General features: G+C 42.1%; 1 protein-coding gene across 2 annotated transcripts in view; it reads right to left on the bottom strand.

Moving 5' to 3' along the window:
- Positions 1-24,470, bottom strand: part of CRTAC1 (cartilage acidic protein 1) — a 1,631,295-nt gene that overhangs the window by 1,173,954 nt on the left and 432,871 nt on the right. The gene's annotated exons all lie outside the window — the stretch shown is intronic.

Here is a 24,470-nt window from a genome sequence, read left to right as displayed (position 1 = left end):
ACTTCACTGTTGCAGGCGGTTGCAGTGAGTGACTGCATCCACCTGCAAAGGGATGTCTTGGGGGGGTCAATAGGACCCCCTTTCCCACTCCAGTGGGCTGCTATCAGAGGGTACACTGACAGTGTGGCAACCTTTAGGTGGTTCACTGTCAGTGCAACAGACTGCTTCTTTCCCTCGGTGCCCACTTCTTTAATACGGTGCAGGCATAGAGGGGAAGTGATTCCATGCCCCCATGCAAATGAGGGAACACCCTATGGTGATAGCGCTGCCGCTATATGTACAGCGGTACAAAAGGTGGTGGTGATGGACGGAGCATCCGAATCAATCAAACACTCACACCCAGTCAAAAGATCTGGGTTTAATCCATCACCGTTCTTTAGCCCACTCTGCCACCCCAGTTCAGACATGGCTATTTGCAAATCAGTCTGACCCTGTGCCTCATGGGAACAGTCCAGCCCGAACTGCCAAGCCATGTCTTCCCTGGACCGGAAACAAGCTTCCGAGGACCGGTTTCTGGCATTCCAGCCGTCTTCAACCCGGCTTGCTTGAATCCAGTGTCAAAGTGAGCAAGGGACTCACGTCTGAGCATACCCAGCCCCACTTATGGCGGCCAAAAGCGGTACAAAAGGGGGTGGTGATGGACGGAGCATTTTGGCCGCCATAAGTGTGGCAGGGTATGCTCAGACGTGAGTCCCTTGGTTACTTTGCCACTGGATTCAAGCAAGCCAGGTTGAAGACGGCTGCAATGCCAGAAATCGGTCCTCGGAAGCTTGTTTCCGGTCCAGGGAAGGCATGGCTTGGCAGTTCGGGCTGGACTGTTCCCATGAGGCACAGGGTCAGACTGATTTGCATATAGCCATGTCTGAACTGGGGTGGCAGAGTGGGCTAAAGAACGGTGATGGATTAAACCCAGATCTTTTGACTGGGTGAGAGTGTTTGATTGGTTCAGATGCTCCGTCCATCACTACCCCCTTTTGTACCGCTTTTGGCCGCCATAAGTGTGGCATGGTATTCCCCTCCCTGGAGTTACGTTTTGGGTTGTACCATTCACTTCCGGGACAAATTTGTCCTGTTATGAAGTGGACCTTGGCAGCCCGCTAAGGAATGAGAAAGTACCAGGGGCATCAGTCCTATTCCCCTGCTAATTTCTCATTTTGAACCCGACTTTCACCCAGAGATTTTCAACTGCTTTTAGCAACTAAAATCTACAAGTTAAAGGTAATAGACCCTGGATGCAGCAGATGACATCATTCCAATGGAGTCAGTAACTGTAGTTAGCAACAGAATCAGGATGCCACTCTTAGTGAGTTAATACTGGAACCCATGTGGCCTAACGGCTAGGGTGGTCGACCTCAGAGCTAGGGAACCGAGTTCGAGTCTCGGCAGGAATGCTCAACATTCTGTGATTCTGGGCAAATCACTTATCTGACCACGCCTAACAAAAATGAATGTGTCCGTCTGTAACGTAACTGGTGCTCATGTAAAGCACTCTGATACCTTCGGGTCTAGTTCGCGAAATATAAAACTAAAAAAGAAAATAGGTGGATATTGAAGTTGGTTCATGACTAAGATTAACAGTCAGTGAGGAGATTAGGCTGCATTAAATAGGTTAACCACTAACCAGAACTATCCTGTATGTTTGCCCTCCATATTCTCTCGCCAATACACATAAAAACTTCCTAGAAGATGTTAATGTACACAGTCCATGCCAATCACACACAGCAACGCAGCAAAGCCACATATTCAGGAGAGATGCTTCCAAACTCTACTACCAGGCAAGCCAAACAGTGGGCAACCTTATGCCAGTGATAACTCCTTCTGAAGAAAAGGTGAGGTTACAAACATTTTCAGCTCTTTGCAACCGCAAAGTGGTCTCTTCACACTGAAAATCGACTGCTTCCGACAACACCCAAAACAAAGCTCCAGCGAGAACTGCCCTTTGCCCCGACAGTGACCGTTTGCGATGATCAACCAATGAGAAGCTCCAGTGAGGATGGCTACTCCTAGTACAGCAATGACCATGTGGAATGCTTGCTCCTCATGCCATCAGCCTCTTCCCCTCGGCACCCATCAACGCATGCTGAAGTCTTCGAGCCATACTTGAGAAGGTAACTCTTCAGCAGGACTAACCTGGTCCCTGTACCCAACCCGTACTTATCGCAGTCAGCCCGAACTTGTGACTTTTCCCTGTCAGATAACTGTAAGTCACACTTTTTTAGTTCTCGAATGAACTATTTTTACCTAAAACTTTAAAAAACTCATATCTCCGGTTCTGCTGATTTGGTTTTTGACAATGTAATCTCATTTTATTTATTATTTTGGGATATTTCTTGTGTTTTGGTTTAACTTTGTTACTGTTTGTGTGCTACATAAATACTGAACACATTCCCTCTAAGTTAAGCCTGACTGTTTTGTGTCAAGCTGCCAGAAGGTTATGGACTGGCTAATTTAGTGACTTTTGTGGTTCACCCTTAAAAAGGATTGTGGTTATTACTTGAGCGGGGCTCTGACCATCGCTCAATTAATAACATTATTTCTTATATTTCCCTAAAAAAATAATTTAGTCAGCAATGTAAAACTAATCCTGAATAATTATGATGGGACGTTGCCTAAAGAAATCGCAGAGAGGTGGAGGTGTTGAATATCCTATGTCAGTGTAATTCTTGGGTGCATTAAGTCTTCAATAAACATATTCTAATGAGTCTGCAATGTTTGGTGTCAGGCAGTGCAGTCCTGGACTGGGTGGCAGTGGCTGAGGAGAATTAGAGATCTTCATCTCTGTAAGATATAAGGTCTTTGGTTGGCCCTTGATTTGTTGAAGTGATGATTGTGATGAAGTGGATTTACTGAGATCCTTAAGAGAGTGTAGGATAGGAGTGGTTCCATTAATAGAACAGATAAGGATAAGACAAACGGAAGCATTGCCAACATGCAGGGATATCTGCAATACCATTTGAACATACCATTTACAGTGGCATAGGTAAATGAATATTTAAAGTTGACCCCACAACAGAATTAATATAATTGAAGATAAAAAACCAAGAAGCTAAGATAAAGTAGTAACATATTGAAAATGTTATTGGAATCAATTTAGCCTCACTATACTGAACAAAGCCTATATAAATATCAATAGGTATAGATTGCATTGAACAATGATCAGTGGGATTTAATTGGTATTATGGAGAGTGAAAATGTTTGTACAGTGATACTAATCTGTAGCCATAGTGTTTTAGTTAGTATTTTTTCGTATTGTTCAAGTTCATAATACTCCTTTATTGGAACCAACAATGCTAAATGCGAAGATTTTTGCCTAAATGGTTGTTAGCAGTGACCAATGGCTTTCTCACTCCCCCATTACCCATGGCCAGTAAGTTTACTTGAGTCTCCCGCAAGTGTGAGATGTGATATAATCAAATTAAATATATAAAGCTATTCACCTTTATTTTATATGCAGAACTTTTTAGTTTCGGGTAGTATAGATTTCTTGAGCTCCTTAGAAAGTATTTGAGCAGTCCAACCAGAAGCAATCTATCAGAAACTCTGGAAGTTACACTATTCTATGAAGGTGCTTATTACATCCACCAGGAACTATAGAACTGATCAGTGATGTAATATGTGAAGTCATAAGCAGTGCATAGCTTGTGAGCAAGTTATAGCTAGCTCAGTAAATGATAACTGGTGAATTTCAGTGTTTTTGTGTTTGTTTTTCGAGCATTCATTTTTCTTATTTCAACACATAACAAAAAAGTTAATTGAACCTTTTTTTGTTCAGTGAATTGTTGGAATTTTTTTCTTAACATAAGCTTAGATCTTTTTACCATGACCAGGAAGAATGTTACTTTAACCTTTGGTTTTTTTCTTCTGTGTGTGTGTGTGTGTGTGTAAGAGTAGGTCACCACTAGGTAATTATACTTAGCAGTGTGTACGCATTAACCGCGGGCGGACAGCTTCACTCTTCCCGCGGACTGTGCAGAGATTTGAGAACCCAGGAGTAGGCAAATCTCGCACACTCCAAAGCGGAGTGGAGTCGACCAGCCCCGCCTCCAACCCCCTATTAAGAATAAATTAAAACTACATTAAAGGTAAAAGAATAAAGACTTACCTAGACTATGGCGTCCCCGGGCTGCCGCCCTCCTCTTCATCGCCATCTCAGGGTGATCTGCGCATGCTTGCATGCCCACACATGCGCATTTCTCACAAGTACGTCTTTATTCTTTTACTTTTAAAGTAGTTTTAATTAATTCCTAATAGGGGGGGTGGACCTCCGCCTAGTCCCGCTTCGCCAGCCCCGCCAGCTCCGCCCAGGGTTAGTACCTATAAGAAATGCCTTTCTTGTTTTGCTAATAATTTTAGTGTCGTTTGACAAATCTTCATGAACCATGAAGTGTGACTTTTTGCCTAGTTTGTGCATGGAAAGGGTTGGTGTGATCTGTCAAAAGGGGGCTGAGAAAAAAAGGGGGATCCCAAAACACAAACTCCCTGTTCATTTTCAACAGACTTGTTTTGAACAGCGTTGCCACAAAAACTGCCGAACCAAATTACACTAAATTTGGCAGGAAGCTAGCTATTGGTCTAGATGGCACGCTTGTTGAGCATTGGTGTAAATCTGTTCAGTTGTTTTATAGATATTAGTGGTTAAAACTATTTGCATATCTGGATGGTTGGGTTCGAGGGACTCTTTCAAGTACCTCGACCCCAATTAAAAATAATAGTCTTCTGATTAGCCCGGGGGCTTTTTTGCCCTTGGGCCATTTTCCTCCGGTGGAAGCAAGGCTGAGATTGGCTGCCTGCAGCGTCAAGAAAAATATTGCAGGCAGCCATTACAGGACTCGGGGACTTAGTCCCCTATCCTGAATGTAAGGTAGAAAACTAATATAAAGGGCAGGGTAGGGATACCCAGTACCCCCTAGGCTTTGTGGGGTGAGTCCCATAGAGACGCCCCGGGGGCCAAAATAAATATAATTTTGGTCTTGAAAAAGCTGCATTGCTGGGGAACTAATTAAAAAATAATAAATGCCCTTCAGCGTTTTGAACGAAGGTTACCATGACATTATAGTTAAGTTCGCATTTTAGAAACAGAAAACCATACAAATGCAGCAGTTTTAGTTAACTTAAGTAACTGTAACTCGTAACCTAAGGAAATTATAACTCGCACCCCCGCCATGCACAGTTTTCTTAGCTATGATTTAATTGCAGATGTTGCCATGATATTATCAATGATGTCATGAAAGATGTCTTGAGTGATGTGATGTAATATGTGGGGTAATTAGTAGTGCATGGCGAGGGGTTGAGTTATTGTAATCTTAGGGCATGAGTCATTATTACTTGAGATAACTGCTGATTTTCTTTGACTTTGTGTGTGTAAAACCTAAACCTAATTATAACGTCCTTGTAACCTTTTTTTTGTGAATTTCTATGGTTTTTAAAACATTTATTTCCCATCTATAATGTCTCTGTAACGTTTGTTTTTTCCGTGAATTTCTAGTTTTTTTAACCCCTTCCATGCTCATGACGGAACGGTTCCGTCATGAGCTACGGTTGAGCTGTGCTCATGACGGAACCGTTCCGTCACGACCACACCCGTTTTTATTACGGCCCAGCACCGGAGGGGGAATCGCGGTCGCGCTGAAAAGGTTAATGTGCTTTCTTTTAAATATGCCCTTAGGTGGGCCAGGTCCTGGCCCCATATTATTCCTATAGGAGGGAACGCTCATCAAAGCCCCGGTGACTGCCACCTCCCCAGGGCAGTAATAATAATATATGTGGGGGAGCCGCATGGCTCCCCCACTTCCATGGGGACAACTACCTCCCTAGGACACTGTTCAATGCAAATGCGGGGCCCGCACTCCCTACTCCTCCTGGTTACAGGGATGTTATAGTTAGACTGACATTACACTCGTACAAAACCAGTAAAATTCAGCAGTTATAGTTAGGTGAGCTAACTATAGCTCGAACCCCCACAATGCCCTGCTTATGACCTCACATATTACATCACTCATGACATTGTCAAAGGGGGGTCCCAGAACACTTTTCCCCGATCAGTTTTCCCATAGCGATTTTAGACATGACTGAAGCCTGAACCACTGAATGAATTACACCAACGTTTGCAGAAAAGTTAGATCCTGGTCCAGAAAGAGTGCCTTTTGTAATGTGGTATAAATTTGTTCAGTTGTTTTGGAGTTATTGAAGAAAAAAGATTTATGTATATCTAAATAAGTAGATCCAATGTAGTGGATCCGCAGAACCACACACAAAACAGCAATGCCTTGATTTGCTCGCCTGACATGAGATGAAAGTTTCAGCCACCATTGTGTGCATAAGTACTCCATTCCCAGGGTGAAAAATAAAACGTAAAAGTAATAGAAAGGGTCAGGGTAGGGGTACCCTGACCCCATGGGACATCAGTGATGTCACCAGTGATGTCACTGGCCATGTCATGAGTGATGTAATATGTGAGGTCATAAGCAGGGTATTGTGTCAGGCATATGGTATAGTCAGCTCACTAATATATGTATTCACTAACATACACTTAATAAGCCAGTTAACCAATCAATTTTTTTTTTAAAACCATCCATGTAAACACTTATTTAAACATTTATTCTTCCATCAACTTTTAAATATACATATATAACACATATTTATTTTTCAGAAAGACACACATTCACTGGATGGTGTCATCAGTGATGTCATGAGTGATGTCACTGACCATGTCATGAGTGATGTAATATGTGATGTCATCAGCAGTGCATTGCAGGCGCGCAAGTTATAGTGATTCCAACTAACTATAACGTGGGTATTTCAATGGTTTTATGCGAGTAAAATTTCCTGGTAATTATAACTGGCGTGAAACCTATGGTTTTTTCAGTGAATTTGATAGGTTTTTTAAATGCTAATTCCTAACTATAACTGGTGTGAAACCTATGGTTTTTTCAGTGAATGTCATTGTTTTTTTAATAGCTAATTTCTATTTTATAATGAATCCTATATTGTATATTTATGTAACACTATTTTTTTTTTTTTTTTTTGCCCTGGAGCGCTCCCGTTGCGTGTACCTATGAGCGCACCGGTAAGCGCAGTCTTGTGGCGCGCCCGGTGCGCGTACCGGGAAGCGTCCCGTTAGCGCCATTGCCGCGAACGAAAACATCATCGTGACGTATCGCGTAGCCACGTGATGCGTCTTATGACGCACGGCGTAAGCGCTTCCGGAAGCGCCTGAGCGCATACGATCGCGCAACGTAAGCGCCGCCGGGCGCCCCCCCGGGCGCGCACCGGGGCGCGTTGCGTAAGCGCATCGGGTCATGTGACCTGAAAATAACACTTTTCATTGGTTCAGAACAGTTTTGGTTTCCAAATGATGAAAGCCCGGGTCATGTGACCTGAAAATAACACTTTTCATTGGTTCAGAACAGTTTTGTTTTCCAAATGATGAAAGCCCCCACCTTTTTTCCTCATTCTCAATTTGTTCTTTGAGTGAGAAAGACTGCTTCTATTGGTAGAGAAATGGCTACATTAGCAGCAGCAGCTGGAGCATCTGCACCACCACCACCACCACCACAAGGGCCACCACAACATCACATTGGTGGTGAACAAGAAGAGGAGGAGGATGAGAGAAGGCAGTTCCTACCTGAAGACAATCCCCCATATAAACCAAAGGAGCACTTTATATGGGAGTTTTTTAAAATGCCAAGGGGTGCAAAGAAGGTAAACGCTGCAAAGGTGACCTGTCTCATCTGTGGCGCTGTACTGTCCAGGGGGAACCCTGCCAAAAAATATTCATTTGGGAATCACACAATGATTCGCCACATGCAACAATTGCACCCCAATAACTATTCTGCAGCAGAGGTGAGAGAACTGGCCAGAAACCTTCCCCAAAGATCTTCCAGAGCCTCAACAAGCAAAGAACCCACTCCATCGGGTCCGGAGGCAAGGGAGATGATTCCGAACATCCAAACCAAGTTTGGTAGATACAAAATTTTTGTATATATTGTGGTAAAACAATTACCTATGGTGAGCAGAGTATTACACTCATCAACGTTGCTGGTGATAACCACAAGTGCCCAAAGAACCCTTAATTTTTTCCTGTTTTTTTTTTGCTCCAGTTGAGCCGTTTACAATTTCCTGTTTTTTGTTTCTCCCCATAAAAAATAAAAAAATATATAAAACTGTTCAGAAAAGCCAAAAAAAGTTAAAAAAAATCAAAAAAATATAAAACAACAAAAAGAATTAAAAAAACAGTTCTTTTTATAACTACATCCAATTTATAAAAAAATGCTAAATTTTTTAAAAACTCTGTCATTCTTTTTTTCTCCATGATACGCTCCCCGGTGCGCTCCCCGGTGCGTGTTCCGGGCGCTCCCCCTGCGAAAATCGAAAAAAAAAAAAAATGTTTGACCCGCGAAGCCCTTTTATGGCCCCCACATCAAACCTATGGGGTCAGGGGAGGTCTACCCTGCCCCCTTTTGGTCATTTCCCCCTTTGTTTTTGCCACCTCTTGTGTCTCGATCCTACCGAGACACAAGATGGCGGCCGCTCTGGACTGTTTGGAATGTTGACAGACACCCGACAGCCAATCAGCTTTCCGCTCGCGAACTCGCGTTACGCGCCGGGTGCGCTCCCCGGTGCGCGTACCGGGGCGCGCTTATAGATATATATATTTTTTTTAACCTAATTACTCAAAATCCACTGGAGCACATATCTTGAGACATAGCAAAGGCACATCGGGCTACCAGTCCCTACAATTTTGCCAAGTTTGGTGGGAATCCATTCAGCCGTTCGGGCTAAAAGTGAGTCCAACCGTCCTATGGAAATTAACATGGGGAAAACACGTTTTGGGACCCCCCTTTTATCTCGGCCCCCGCTTAACGGATCCCCCCCAAACTTTCAGGGAAGGAACAGAGCGGAGCGGGCCATCTAATTTGAGAAATTCGCTAAAATTCGTCCACCGGCGCCAAAGTTATTCCCAATAGAATGTTGCGGATTTCCTATGGAAACTAGGTAACTAGGTCCTAACTATAACTATATATATATATATATATATATATATATATATGTATGTATATATATATGTGTGTGTGATGTGTGTGTGTGTATATATATATATGTGTGTATAAAATCAATCAATATGTTATTTACTATGGGTTAACATTTCTTGAGGAAAGTGGGTCTAGTGTAGACCATGCTATCAGAAAGAACTTATCAACCTGAAGGCTAAAATGAATAACCTTTCCCCAGTAAACATTTACTAGCTGAACTTCCTAGCAACTTTAGAAATGTGTACTTTTGACACACAGTGACACTGACAAAGGAGAAATATTGCTCACTTCTGAAGGCATTCTCTATCTAAGGTTTATTCTGTCTCAGGACCCTATAACATTTTTGTAATGGAATTCCAATAAAGAATACAGAAATTCCCTTTACAAAATTGGCAGTTAATAGCTCGAAAGTATTTAATAAATTTCAATTTATGTATTTCAAAATAGTTATACTTATAATTTTTTCCCTTTGTATTATTTTTAGCTTTTGCCCTCAAATATTTAAATTCTTATTTTTCTGTTCTTCATGTCCCTTTGTTTCCTCTTTTCCTTCTCTTTTTGCTTTCGGGATATGGTGTTCCCTTTTGTGTTAGTTTTGGTTGCTTTTTATTTTTCTGTTTTCTTTTTAAATTCAGATGTTTTTAAACTGGGATACCAGCCTAACCTTTTTTTAGTTTTTCTTTCCTTACAGGGTAGTACTCCTCTTACCCTTTACTAGTTGCTCTTGCTCTCCCTTGCCTGCCTGATCCCTGTCCTCTGCTGTCTCTCTTTTGCAATGGGAATGCTCAATTTAAACTGTCAGCTGCAATTTTATTTATTTAAACATATTGAGTATTTTGATTTTTGTTAGGTGTCACTTTAGAAGTGTTACATTTTAAAGTGACCATTTCAAACTATCAAGGTAATTCCAAGGGTTTTGAAGAGAAGCAAAAACATATCATCTTTGGAAAACAGTGCAATTATTGATAGCAGGGTACTAATATAGGGAAACGTTCAAGCCCTCACATTGAGTATATACACCACCAGTTATGCACATATTGTAAGAGATACGCTGGATTAATGAAGTCATTGCAAGCCTAGAACTGTATTAACATCAGAAACTCTCTTCTGGACATGTCTGGTGGAGGGCAAGAGGGGCTGGTAGTTGCTGACCCTTACTACCACAGCAGCTTAATTTTTCCACACTTATTGCACGATCAGGACAAACTGAAAATGGTTACCTTGAAAAGACAAACTATGCTAAAAAATAAGACTGCAAAGGGCAAACCTACAGGATAGTTCTGGTTGGTGGTTAAACTATTTAATGCAGCCTAATCTCCTCACTGACTGTTAATCTTAGTCATGAACCAACTTCAATATCCACCTATTTTCTTTTTTAGTTTTATATATCGCGAACTAGACCCAAAGGTATCAGAGTGCTTTACATGAGCACCAAAGTGGCAACTAAATGGCTCAAGTGGTTGTGCACATGATGATGTTGAGTGTTGATGCAGAATTAGGGATAACAATGGCTTGATATGGAAGTGCTGCTAAGGTGCTGATGCTTTGCCAATCACATGGCTTTGAACCTTGTTTCCAGCTTGATGGTGCCAAAGTGTGGATCTTATATGTATTGTTGATAACAGGAGTGGAGAAATGTGTAAATTAATATAGGTAAGCTGTTGGGTTTGCCAATCATTAGCCATCTATATACCCTGGGAACTGTGGTACACATTATGGTGCCAGAGGTTGTGCGTAATATGGTATATTGTTATAGTGAAAAAACTAATGACTGAAACTTGGTATGACTATGTTAAGATAGCACTGCTTGTAGCCAACAAAGTAGCTGGGAGCCGTGTTGGGCATATAATGCTGACAGAGCTGTACATCTCATTTTTACTACCACTGTGTGTCTTGGAGACATGTGGTGTGGGTTCCATGGTAATGACAGGGGTTGCAGTTAACTATTGATGTATGTTTTTCCATGCACTCTTGGATATATAGAGTATTCTCCAATATATTTTGTTGGTATAGTGTGCAATCCTTATGGAGCAGAGTATACAGAGAAAGCAATGCATATTTCACATTTATAGATATATCCAATTGGACCTCTCTCCAGGGTCATCCCAGATTTTCACCTTCCTCTGCCTTCCTATTCTGCACTCAATTGCTTTGGCTTTTAGGACTGTGCGCATTTTCTCCCTGCTAACCAGTGGTATGGTGCTTGGGCGTTACCATGAAAACATGGCACAATTGGATTACTCCTAATTGGGACATTTAATTTACTTGTAAGTCTCTATTATACAGTCCTACATGTACCCAGGGCCTGAACATTTAATTCTAGTACTTGGCAGCAGAACTCATTGTGGCAACCACTAAAGTAGTTTTTAAAATACATAACAGGCCTGCCACCATAGCCTGTAGTGCAGTTTTAAATTGTAATTTTGCCCTGGCAAAGTAAACCTTTTCCCAGGCCTCAACATTCATTTGTAATACGTATAGGTCACCCCTAATGCAGGTAGGTCATAACCTGGCAGCAAAGACTCATAAAGTAATTTTTCACTGCAGTAAGGATATATCTCTCATCGACAAACACCGGGTTACCTTATTACACTTAAGAAGTGCTAACTTCAGTTTGGACCAGATAGAGATGTGTTGTTTACACTCAAAAGAATTGTTATTTAAAACCATCTTTACTGGCAAAGTCAGCTTTGAAGTCAATATTCTGAAAATGATACTTTTAGAAAGGTGCCATTTTTCTGCCTAAACCTAAATGTGCCTTTCTGCCTGTGTCCAGGAGAACATGACGTGAACGGCTGTGCTTTCAGACAGTGGGTCAAATAAACGTAGGTGTGAGGTGAGTAGCTCTTCCTGACAGGATGGCTCACATGGAACACAACAAGCTCTTAGAGGCCTCCCTGAAATCCCCAGCTGACAAGCACTAACTGGACCTGCCTGAGCGCAGCTGCTGACCTCTGCTGGAGTAAGTTCTGATCCTCAAAAGATGCTCCCAGGTCCTGTATCCTTGGCTGGCATCAACCGGAGCAGAACTAAACAAAAGGCAAAGTCCTTCGGAGGCCAGATCCATCCACCTACTGCACAACAGATTCTAGCTCAACACTCTCCATTGTAATCATGCATTAGTCTATCCTAGCTCTTGCCAGCCACTATCCAATATGACTCACCTCTAGACAATATGACTTACCTCTAGACAATATGACTCATCTCTAAACAATATGACTCACCTCTATCCAATATGACTCACCTCTAGACAATATGACTCACCTCTATGCAATATGCCTCACCTCTAGACAATATGAATCTTCTCTATCCAATATGACTCACCTCTAGACAATATGACTTACCTCTAAACAATATGACTCACCTCTATCCAACACGACTCACCTCTAGACAATATGACTCACCTTTATCCAAAATGACTCAACTCTAGACAATATGACTTACCTCTAAACAAAATAACGCACCTCTAGACAATATGACTTACCTCTAAACAACATGACTCCACTCTAGACAATATGATATTCGGTAAAAATACAATGCCAATGCCATCTTAACTCGAATGTACTATACAAATGCAGGTCACATAAAACAACACTGTGCGTGTTGATACATCAAGCCTGTCACAGCCTGGCACTAAACCTGGAGGCAACCTGTGGCGCGACAGCAGAGCAAACAACATGCTCGCTGAATACCCGCTCTACACCACAGTGAGAAGCGTGTGTCAAGCGCAGAAAAAAAGCACTGCTACACTCATCTGTCATAGTGTGACCTTTAGCTGCTGTATTAAAGCAGGTGTTAGTGGTAAGGACTAGATTAAAATTATCCCAAGGACTGGCCACCTTCCGCCCACAATGACGTATCTTCCTCCCTTCCAAGAAAAACAAGTCCTTTCGTCCGCTCTTAGGTGATGAATCGAAATGTTTCCAACAGTCCGCAGCCCTTTTGACGACTGGGTCTAAAGGGCATTTTTTCGGATTCAAGAATGGCGCCGCAGGAGTTCATGCAATATATGATGACGCGATCAGCAGTGAAAAAGAGCAGTGAATAATTTCGAATATAACGTTCTGCGATTTACTGTGTTTATTTGTTCATGTCATTATGATTACTAACATATTTCATGCTGAATAATGTTGTTTCTATAGAAGAGAAGTCAGATTTGTGTGGTTTACTGAAGTGCTAGTAATGAGGCAACAGAGAAGAAAATAAAATCGCCACTCTAGATGAATCTTTTAAACTCATAGGACTTTAAGGGTGTGAGGAGCACACCGTATGCTACACTAAACTGTTAAAAAAAAGAGAACATATAGGGCCAGAGGTTCTATTCTTAAAAGTGATGGTTACTCCAAGACAACTCCTGATAAAGATTACACTACGTTTTTTGAAATACAATATATTTAAGGGTTTCGTGGACGCAAGGTGTAATTTTTAATTAGTGCTAAGGCTAATTTGTGCAGTCGATAGCTCCTTCCATGTATGTTAAATCCACACCCTGTGAAACCACCGGGCGCAGCGCGCTAATTAATGTTAAACGCTTACGCGTCTGCAGATTCTTCTAGAGACAAAGCACGCTGGCCCTTTAAGAGGCGATGCGCGGCATCTGCAGACAGGTGGAGGAATGGCTGTGCACCTGAGCCGAACGTTTCCGGGACAGTGAAATTCCCTGAGACAGCAGATGCGTCTCAGATTCCCTCCTGCATCAGCCTGTCAATGAATCAATTGAATCACTCAGCTGAAAAATTAACTGAACCTCAGACATCCCTCAAATCCAGGGAAGGTCAGGATAGGGGGACTGCAAAGAGAGCAGCGAGTCCCAGAGAGCACCAGTCACAGAGAGCTCTCTCTCTCGTGTCACTCTGCGAGCTCTCCACACCTATGTGAGCCAGACACGCCACTCAACACTGGCCCTTCCTGTCTGGATGAAAACCAGGAGAAACTGCATGCTTCTTACACCTGGCTTCCAGTGAACTGTGAGGCAATGCAGGCTTCATGCAGAGGCACCAGAAATAAGACGGGTTTGCGAAGTGGGAATGTTTAGTCTGAAGGTCTTGCCTAATGGCTAGAGTGGTCGACCTCAAAGCTGGGAAACCAGGTTTCCAAATTGCAGCAGGGACGCTCAACATCCTGTGATTCTGGACAAATCACTAAGAGGCTCGTTTATGAGGTTTTACCGTAAAGCAGCGCTGCAGGCCTTCGTGCTGTGCTGCCCTATGGCAAAAGAAAAGGGAATGAATGCACCGTATCTATCAGATACAGCGCATTCCTGTTCTTTTCCCCTGCACAGGAGCACAATGGGCTGCCGTGCACCAACACAGGCATCTTTGCACCATGGTGCAACGGTGCCTGCGTTGCAGGGATGATTTTTTTTGTGCAGGAAGGTAAACCTTCCTGCACAAAAATAATCACAAGAGGCTTTTTCCTCTTTCTATGTGTGCAGGATGCAGCACACATAAAAAAAGGAAAAAAATTAGGAGAAATAATGATGTTCCTCCTCGTGCCTCCTTTACGCCTCCCCTAGGGAGGCGTTAGTTTTTGACGATACCTCAGACTTACAATTTCTTGTTAATATGGGGCAGTGTCAAAAAGTCATGAATGTTGCTGGGAATGCCCCCAGCAACATCTATTGCATGCAACTATAATGCATAAAACTGCGTTAAAGTGAACCATATTTATGAAGCAGCATTAAGCCAAAAAAAGTGGCTTAGTGCTGCCTCGTGAATATGGAGCAGTCTTCTGCGCCACCAAACGTCACAAAAAGAGACCTTCTGGTGGCACATGAGGCCCTAAATCTCCCCCTGCCTAACAAAAAATGAATGTGTCTCTCTATTACACAACCGGTGCTCATGTAAAATGCTTCGAAACCTTCGGGTCGAGTTTGCGCTATATAAAACACACATATATATATATATATATATATATATATATATATATATATATATATATATATATTACCTACTGGCGATAGCCAGTAGGTATATATAGTTAGGATTTTTTTCCTATGGGATTTTTGAAAATTCTATGTCGAATAACTTTGGCGTTTGAGGACAGAATTGGCTGAAATTTCCAGGAAAATGGAACATTTTGTTTCTGAGCAGCCCCTGAAAATTTGGGGGAGTTTCGTCAAGGGGGGGCCGAGAAAAAAGGGGGGTCCCAAAACGTGTTTTTCCCATGCAATTTTCCATAGGGCGGTTGGCCTCACTTTTAGCCTGAACGGCTGAATGGATTTACACCAAACTTGGCAAAATGGTAGGGACTGGTAGCCCGATGTGCCTTTGCTATGTCTCAAGATATAGGCTCCAGTGGTTTTTACGAAAATTAACTTTGAAAAATATATATTGGGCTACATTGGGCTATATATATGTTGGAGCCCAAATGTAGCCCAATGTAGCCCAATGTAGCCCAATGTAGCCCAAAGATGGCCACCAGAGACAAAAAAAAACAAATGTAGCCCAAATATCAGCCAGATGTAGCCCAACTATAGCCCAATGACAGAATGACCCAGAGTGTTCTAAAGAACAACTAGAGTGCTAACAGTCCTACTTAATACAAAGGTATGGCACACCTGAAGCCATCTTGATTGGAATAAAGTGGTAACTCTTAAAACATTTAATTTAAAAAGGAACGAAATGAGGGGGTTCATTTTGCCATAGAAAGTATGATTAGCGAATATATGACGAAATCCCGCATACCATCAGTCCGCAAAAAAAATCCCGCATGTACTATTAGGCCGCAAATTAAAATAACGAAAACTTTTAGAACGAATATGCCTTTAGCATACACTAAACAACTAAACTACCCTAAACCCTAAAACACTACCCCCAGCATGACCCTACACTACACAAACAGTACAACACTACCCTAAACCCTAAAACACTACCCCCAGCATGACCCTACACTACACAAACACTACAACACTACCCAAAACCCTAAAACACTACCCCCAGCATGACCCTACACTACGCAAACACTACAACACTACCCAAAACCCTAAAACACTACACCCCAGCATGACCCTACACTACGCAAACACTACAACACTACCCTAAACCCTAAAACACTACCCCCAGCATGACCCTACACTACACAAACACTACAACACAACCCTAAACCCTAAAACACTGCCCCCAGCATGACCCTACACTACGCAAACACTACAACACAACCCTAAACCCTAAAACACTACCCCCAGCATGACCCTACACTACGCAAACACTACAACACTACCCTAAACCCTAAAACACTACCCCCAGCATGACCCTACACTACGCAAACACTACAACACTACCCTAAACCCTAAAACACTACACCCCAGCATGACCCTACACTACGCAAACACTACAACACTACCCTAAACCCTAAAACACTACCCCCAGCATGACCCTACACTACGCAAACACTACAACACTACCCACAACCCTAAAACATTACACCCCAGCATGACCCTACACTACGCAAACACTACAACACTACCCTAAACCCTAAAACACTACCCCCAGCATGACCCTACACTACGCAAACACTACAACACTACCCTAAACCCTAAAACACTACCCCCAGCATGACCCTACACTACGCAAACACTACAACACTACCCTAAACCCTAAAACACTACCCCCAGCATGACCCTACACTACGCAAACACTACAACACTACCCTAAACCCTAAAACACTACCCCCAGCATGACCCTACACTACGCAAACACTACAACACTACCCAAAACCCTAAAACACTACCCCCAGCATGACCCTACACTACGCAAACACAACAACACTACCCAAAACCCTAAAACACTACCCCCAGCATGACCCTACACTACGCAAACACTAAACACTACCCAAAACCCTAAAACACTACCCCCAGCATGACCCTACACTACGCAAACACTACAACACTACCCAAAACCCTAAAACACTACACCCCAGCATGACCCTACACTACGCAAACACTACAACACTACCCAAAACCCTAAAACACTACACCCCAGCATGACCCTACACTACGCAAACACTACAACACTACCCAAAACCCTAAAACACTACCCCCAGCATGACCCTACACTACGCAAACACTACAACACCACCCAAAACCCTAAAACACTACCCCCAGCATGACCCTACACTACGCAAACACTACAACACTACCCTAAACCCTAAAATACTACACCCCAGCATGACCCTACACTACGCAAACACTACAACACTACCCAAAACCCTAAAACACTACCCCCAGCATGACCCTACACTACGCAAACACTACAACACTATCCTAAACCCTAAAACACTAGCCCCAGCATGACCCTACACTACGCAAACACTACACCACAACCCTAAACCCTAAAACACTACCCCCAGCATGACCCTACACTACGCAAACACTACAACACTACCCTAAACCCTAAAACACTACCCCCAGCATGACCCTACACTACGCAAACACTACAACACAACCCTAAACCCTAAAACACTACCCCCAGCATGACCCTACACTAAACAACCACCACAACTCTACACTACACTAACACAACACTACACTACACAACACTACACTACACTACACAATCACTAACCCACGAAAAAATTAACACAAACCCACTTACCTCTCTCGTCATCGTGGTTTTCACAACGCAAATGCATTTACCATACATGCCTTTAAAACGTAATTCTTTGTAAAGGCATGCGCGATAAATGCACATGCGTTTTGAAAAAATGCGGGATAATGGTATGCGAGGTCAATGACCTTGCGGGATAATGGTATGCGGACTGAAAGTATGCGGGATAAAAAATGCGGGAAAATGGCTGCAAACCATGATTAGCAGTAGACTTCCCTGGTGAGCACTAGCTTTACTACAGTGATCTAATGAGCAACGAGAGTGCTAACATTCAGAATTTATGGCAAATGTGTGACACATCTGAATGCCTTCTTGATAGAACCAAAGTAAACAAGCATTGAAAATGCAATAGATCTCGCCCTCGTTTAAGTTAAAGCCATTCTGTTTGTAATGAGGTGGCTTTTTAGCTTTGCTTTTATTAGTGTTTTTAAAACTTTCATGTAAATAACATGCATATGTATGCATATATGTATATGTATGCATGCATTTATATTTATATAGATATGCAGATTATATATGTTTATATATGTATATTACCTACTGGCGATAGCCAGTGGGTATATATAGTTAGGATTTTTTCTCTATGGGATTTCTGAAAATTCTATGTCTAATAACTTTGGCGTTTGTGGACGGAATTGGCTGAAATTATCAGGAAAATGGCACATTTTGTTTCTGAGCAGCCCCTGAAAATTTGGGGGGGTTTCGTCAAGGGGGGGCCGAGAAAAAAGGGGGGTCCCAAAACACATTTTTCCCATTCATTTTTCCATAGGGCGGTTGGACTCACTTTTAGCTCGAACGGCTGAATAGATTTACATGAAACTTGGCTAAATTGTAGATATGGTTTGCCCGACGTGCCTTTGCTATGTCTCAATATATGTGCTCCAGTGGATTTTGAGAAATTAACGTTTAAAAAAATATATATATCTGTGACAGCGCTCTGGTTAGCGCCCCGGTTCGCGTACCTGACGCGTAACGGAACTTCGCGAAACGAAGCTGATTGGCTCTCCGGTGTCTGTCAACATTCTAAACAGTCCGGAGCGGCCGCCATCTTGTCTCTCGGTACGATCGAGAGACAAGATGTGGTGAAAAACGAAGGGGGAAATGAAGGAAAGGGGGCAAGGTAGACCACTCCTGACCCCCTAGGATTGATGAGGGGGATATTAAAGTGCCCCGCGTAGAGGCGCGTCCCGGTACGCTCACCGGGCAGCTCACCGGGCAACTCACCGGGCAGCTCACCGGGCAGCTCACCGGGCAGCTAACCGGGCAGCTAACCGGCAGCGTAGCTGTCAACATTGTAAACAGTCCGGAGCGGCCGCCATCTTGTCTCTCGGTAGGTTCGAGAGACAAGATGTGGTGAAAAAAGAAGGGGGAAATGAAGGAAAGGGGGCAAGGTAAACCCCTCCTGACCCCCTAGGATTGATGAGGGGGATATTAAAGTCCCCCGCGATTTTTCGCGGTAGAGGCGCTTCTCGGTACGCGAACCGGGCAGCTAACCGGCAGCGTAACGGGAGTCCGCCATCTTGTGTTTTTGGAGCGTCCGGTTCGCGTACCGGGTAGCGTCCCGGTAAGCGTAACAAGGGGAAAACCAAGAGAAACAGTAAAAAAAAAATTAAGGGAATAGATTTCCAGCAAACTTGGCAAAATTGTAGGGACTGTTTGTTTGATGTGCCTTTGCAAGGCCTCAAGATATGTGCACGTGTGGATTTTGTCTAATTAAGGTTAAAAAATATATATATATCTGTAAGCGTGCTCCGGCACGCTTACGTTACGGGTTTTGTTTGCGCTGCAGAGCCGATACGTCACGGTTATGTGACGCGTCATGAGGCGTCTCACGTGGCTACGTGATACGTCACGTAATAAAGAATATATTTTACAGCTATAGATATTAGCTTTTAAAAAACCAATGAAATTCACTGAAAAAACCATAGGTTATAGACCATATATAGTTAGGAATTTGCATTTACAAAACCTTGAAAATTCACTGAAAAAACCATAGGTTAGAGACCATATATAGTTAGCTGGACATTTTATTGACATAAAACCAATGAAATTCCATATATAGTTAGTTGCACTAACTATATATCGCGCACCCGCAATCCACTGCTGATGATGTCACATATTACATCATTCATGACATGGTCAGTGACATCACTGACGACATCACTGATGACATCTCAAATGACATCACTGATGACATCACTGATGACATCTCAAATGACATCACTGATGACATCATGACACACCAATACCAGTTACTACATACGCACTCACTGATTCCTACGTCTACACACACATTCACTCATTCACCCATACAATCACTCATACATACAGTCACTCATTATTACAACACTATCATATGCACTCATACACCTAGTCAGTCCTGTGAAGAATCAATCACACTTCGATTTCCTCATCTATACAGTTAAACACAGAACACCATACTTTTCACACATATACTAACTCATACTTACTCTCTTATACAATCACTGATACAAGTACACATTGATATGCACAGAGTCACACACCTCCCAGCCAGCCACACACACACTCAGTCTTCCATACATCCACTCATTCTTCAATATGTAAAACATATTTAAACTTTACAAAAACACACAGACACTAGATGATGTCATCAGTGATGTCATTTGAGATGTCATCAGTGATGTCATCAGTGATGTCGTTTGAGATGTCATCAGTGATGTCATCAGTGATGTCACTGACCATGTCATGAATGATGTAATATGTGACATCATCAGCAGTGGATTGCGGGTGCGCGATATATAGTTAGTGCAACTAACTATAGATGGAATTTCATTGGTTTTATGTCAATAAAATGTCCAGCTAACTATATATGGTCTCTAACCTATGGTTTTTTCAGTGAATTTTCAAGGTTTTGTAAATGCAAATTCCTAACTATATATGGTCTATAACCTATGTTTTTTTCAGTGAATATATATATATATATATATATATATATATACAGTGGAAATGCTTTACTTGGAAGTTCCTTTATTTTTACAGAAGCACAAGAAATACCGTGGGGGAATACTGTACTGAGAAGGGCCTTTATTTTACAGGCGCACAAGAAATATCATGGGCATCGTAAGTGGGATTACTTTACTCAGAAGTTCGTTGTTCATTTTACAGAATCAGCATCATAATTGTATTTCCATTCTATATAGTTGTTGATTGCTCATGTATAGATTAGTATAATGGCATGAAGCGCTTGGGAACGAGTACGACGTTCGTTAGCACTGGCAGATGTTCCACTGAGCCAGAGCATTAGGAGATTGATTAAGAAGATTATTTTTCTAATTTTGAGGCAGATGTGGCAAGAGATTCCACAGACACAAATCTAACGGGACACGAACGCATCAGCTGTAAAGTGGCCAGCTCTAAACCAGGTAAACAGTCAGCCATATTGTACTGAATGGCATTGCATTTCACTATGTAGAAAGTCAACTGCAGTGTGCATATTGCAGTCCACATCATGGCAAGGGAGAACAGCTCTGGAAATCGAGTTTCCTATAAAGGGATATTTCACTGTATGCAGTTAAACATGAGAATGTCATTATTCTCATCCACCTATTGAGCAAACCCCTGCCGAATTTCAAACTGTCACTTTGACATTTCTCTTTAAACAAGCATTTGCAATGCAATAGGTCACACATTTATGAGAGTTTGAGCTATTGGCATCGTAAATGACAATGCTTTTTATTTATGTGTTGTTTTTAAAACATTTACAATGCCAATAGCTTAAACTCTCGCAAATGTGAGACCTATTGCAATGCAAATACGTGCTATAACATTTGTTTAAAAGCGTTAGGATGGAGCGTGTCCTGCCTGCAGCAGGCAGGATAAAATTATCTGAGAAAATAGTGCTCGGAGGCTGTAATTAAAGCCTACCGAGCAACAACACACCAAACAGTGGGTGTCGGGAAGGTACAACATGAGAAAAGGTGAGCCTACTAAGTTACTAAGCCTTTTGACCAAAGAATAGCCACAGTTTATAGTGGACAATGACACAAGCCAATGAAAAATGTGTGCGGAGAGTGAGCGGGCCTCAAGTCCCTACCTCAATAGAGCATGCCTTGAAGAGCAGCACATGCGCTGCCCAGGCTCGACCTAAAAACTATAGCACCATTGTGAGGATGTCTTCTGGGCACCAATCTATTGTATCTGCCTCCTCCCTCAACTACAGTTCTCCTCATCAACTATTTCTCCTTACCCATTCACATAGACATCAACAAAAATGCAAGGCATTTACAAAGATATGCAGCAGAGAAACACAAGACAGAAAATAGATACTACATACACACTATACCGTGGTAGATCTAGTTTCACTCTGGTGCAGGGCAAAATGAACAATTCACCCTATAAAGCTGCATGAAAATCCAGAACAAAAACATCTATCTTTGCGGCTTGATATTTCAATGAAGCAAACAAAATACTTTAGCTCTAACTCCACAAAAGAAGCCTTAACAAGGTCAAAGAAAATCCTCTCCTGACAAAGTCAATGTTTTGGGGAAGCAGGCATGGATCTAAAAAAATCATTGTGAAACTGAGAACCTATTATACAAGGATAGTTTGCCAATATAGGCTATATTGGCTAACTATTCTTGTATTGACAATGCCTAAATAAATCAATGCAAAAGATTTGTGATGAAAACGATAACAAAATGGTAATTCTCGTCTAAAATTGAAAATATTAACATGTCCAGGACACAGGGAAGAAACTATAAAAATCCCATAGATGGCATTGAATAAAACAACCCCCTTTGAACATGTGATTGTGTGCAGCGAGTAATCTACCATTCTGACTAATTTATCTTCAGATGCCTTTTGCTCCTACATTTTAGGAGGAGGTTTATAAGACAACTGTTGTTCCAGCGTGTAATCACATATAAGGAAGATTATTTCAACCTTTTTTATACGATTACAAGCAAAAAGATAAACGGAACAATGTGTATTATTTACAAACCATGTACTCAATGTTGTCTTATGTTTAAGAGTTGTTATCATGGCTCCCTAACAGTGTGTTCAATGTTTGAAATACATTTTTTTTAATGGTGGGTAATTGTGAGGTTTCATGGATCGAATGGTGATATCAACTATTCTTAAATTAAAAATAAATGAGTCTTCATTTTTTCATTTACAGCTATGTAAGCAGCTCACATCACCGGGTAGTTTTGTAGGAAAAATTATAAATGCCCTTCTTGAAGGAAGTTGATCTATCCCCATCTGCCAGTACAAAATTAAAGAACTTTTCCTAGAAGTAGACAGTTTAACACTCAACGTTTGGACCACTTGTTGCCTGTACAACTTTCTCTTGGTATGTGGACCACACAGAGTGACTTTTAACCCTTTTTATTATTATTATTATTATTATTATTATTATTAAACAGTTTTGTATCGCGCCTGGTTACCCTTGGGCATCCCCGCGCTTATCCAGAGAGAGACGCCATGACACGCGACACCGGAATCAAGCAGGAAACAGGTGGGTTTTTAACAACTTGCGAAAGCGTAAGAAGCTTGCTTCCGAGCGCAAGTGCAGAGGAAGGGAGTTCCACAAGATGGCCACGTTGATGGAAAATCTTCTGCCACCAGTTCTTACCTTCCTTACCCTCATGACCTGCAGCAGATGTTGATGGTCTGAACGGAGGGAACGGGAAGCCTTATATGATTGAACCATGTCCCGTAGGATAGGTGGGCCTTTCCCCTGCAAGATTTTATGGGCCATACAGAGTGCCTTGAATTTAACCCTCTCCCTAACCGGGAGCCAGGGCAGCGCCTTCAGCGCAGGACGGGCAGACTGACGCCTGGGAAGATCCATCAGAAGCCTAGCGGCCGCATTCTGCACTTGCTGCAGTTTATTTAGGGTGGACTCTGGAGCCCCCAAAAACAACGCGTTACTAAAGTCCAGCCGAGAGATGACAAGCCCCTGGATAAGTAACCTCCTAGAGGCCGCTGGGAGAAGAGGTAAGATCTTCCGGGCTGATCGGAGCAGACCAAAGCACACGCCTGCTGTCTTTTTAGCGTGTGTCTTAAAAGAAAGGTCCTGCTCCAACCACACCCCCAAGCTCTTGATCTCCTGTTTTTGATCCTCGATCTAAGGTATCAGGACAACTAAAATGCTGATCAAAATGTTTTGTCCATTTGACATTTTCTCCATCAGAAAGCCCATCAGAAAAGTTCATCTTAACTGGGGTCACATGCAAATGTACAATGAGAATGTATTAACATTTCAAATCTGTTTGGTGAATTATGAAACAAAAATAACAAATGGTTAAACATAAGGGTGAAACACAAAACTGAGTGCCCAACACTTTCAGAATGCCCTTCAGAACTTAATGTAAGATGCCACAGGAGAGGAGAACATAGGGAAACCGATGATGGGAAATTAGTGATTGCATAGGAGGAAGTCCGGATTCTCAGTGAAAGATTAGGCTTTTAACATCCTTACTGCCACTATCCGGGCCATAAAGACTAACAAATTGGGGGATGGGATAGGTTGTGCTGGTGTTCAAAGTTACACGGCCTTAAGTGCATCCTCTGATAATCAAAGTGAAAGGTACAGGACATAATGCAGCACTCATTTGGGCTCCTCTACATATTTATATAGCCTTAATGGATACAATGAATTTTCGAAAAACGAAAATCAAAAATAAAGGGTTAACAGTGACATACACTTGTTTACTATATGAGGGGCACATTTATATTAGCAATCAGCCAAGTAAGTATATGGCAGGTAGACTGGGCAGCAAGAGGTCGGAAGTGGCTGAAAATAACAATAAACAGTAATCACATAACACTAAAATAATAGTGAACCGAG

Source organism: Lissotriton helveticus, chromosome 5_1 (genome assembly GCF_964261635.1).
Source record: "Lissotriton helveticus chromosome 5_1, aLisHel1.1, whole genome shotgun sequence".
Lineage (NCBI taxonomy): Eukaryota > Metazoa > Chordata > Amphibia > Caudata > Salamandridae > Lissotriton > Lissotriton helveticus.
Note: the sequence above shows the minus strand (reverse complement) of the source record. Positions and strands in the feature narration are given on the sequence as shown.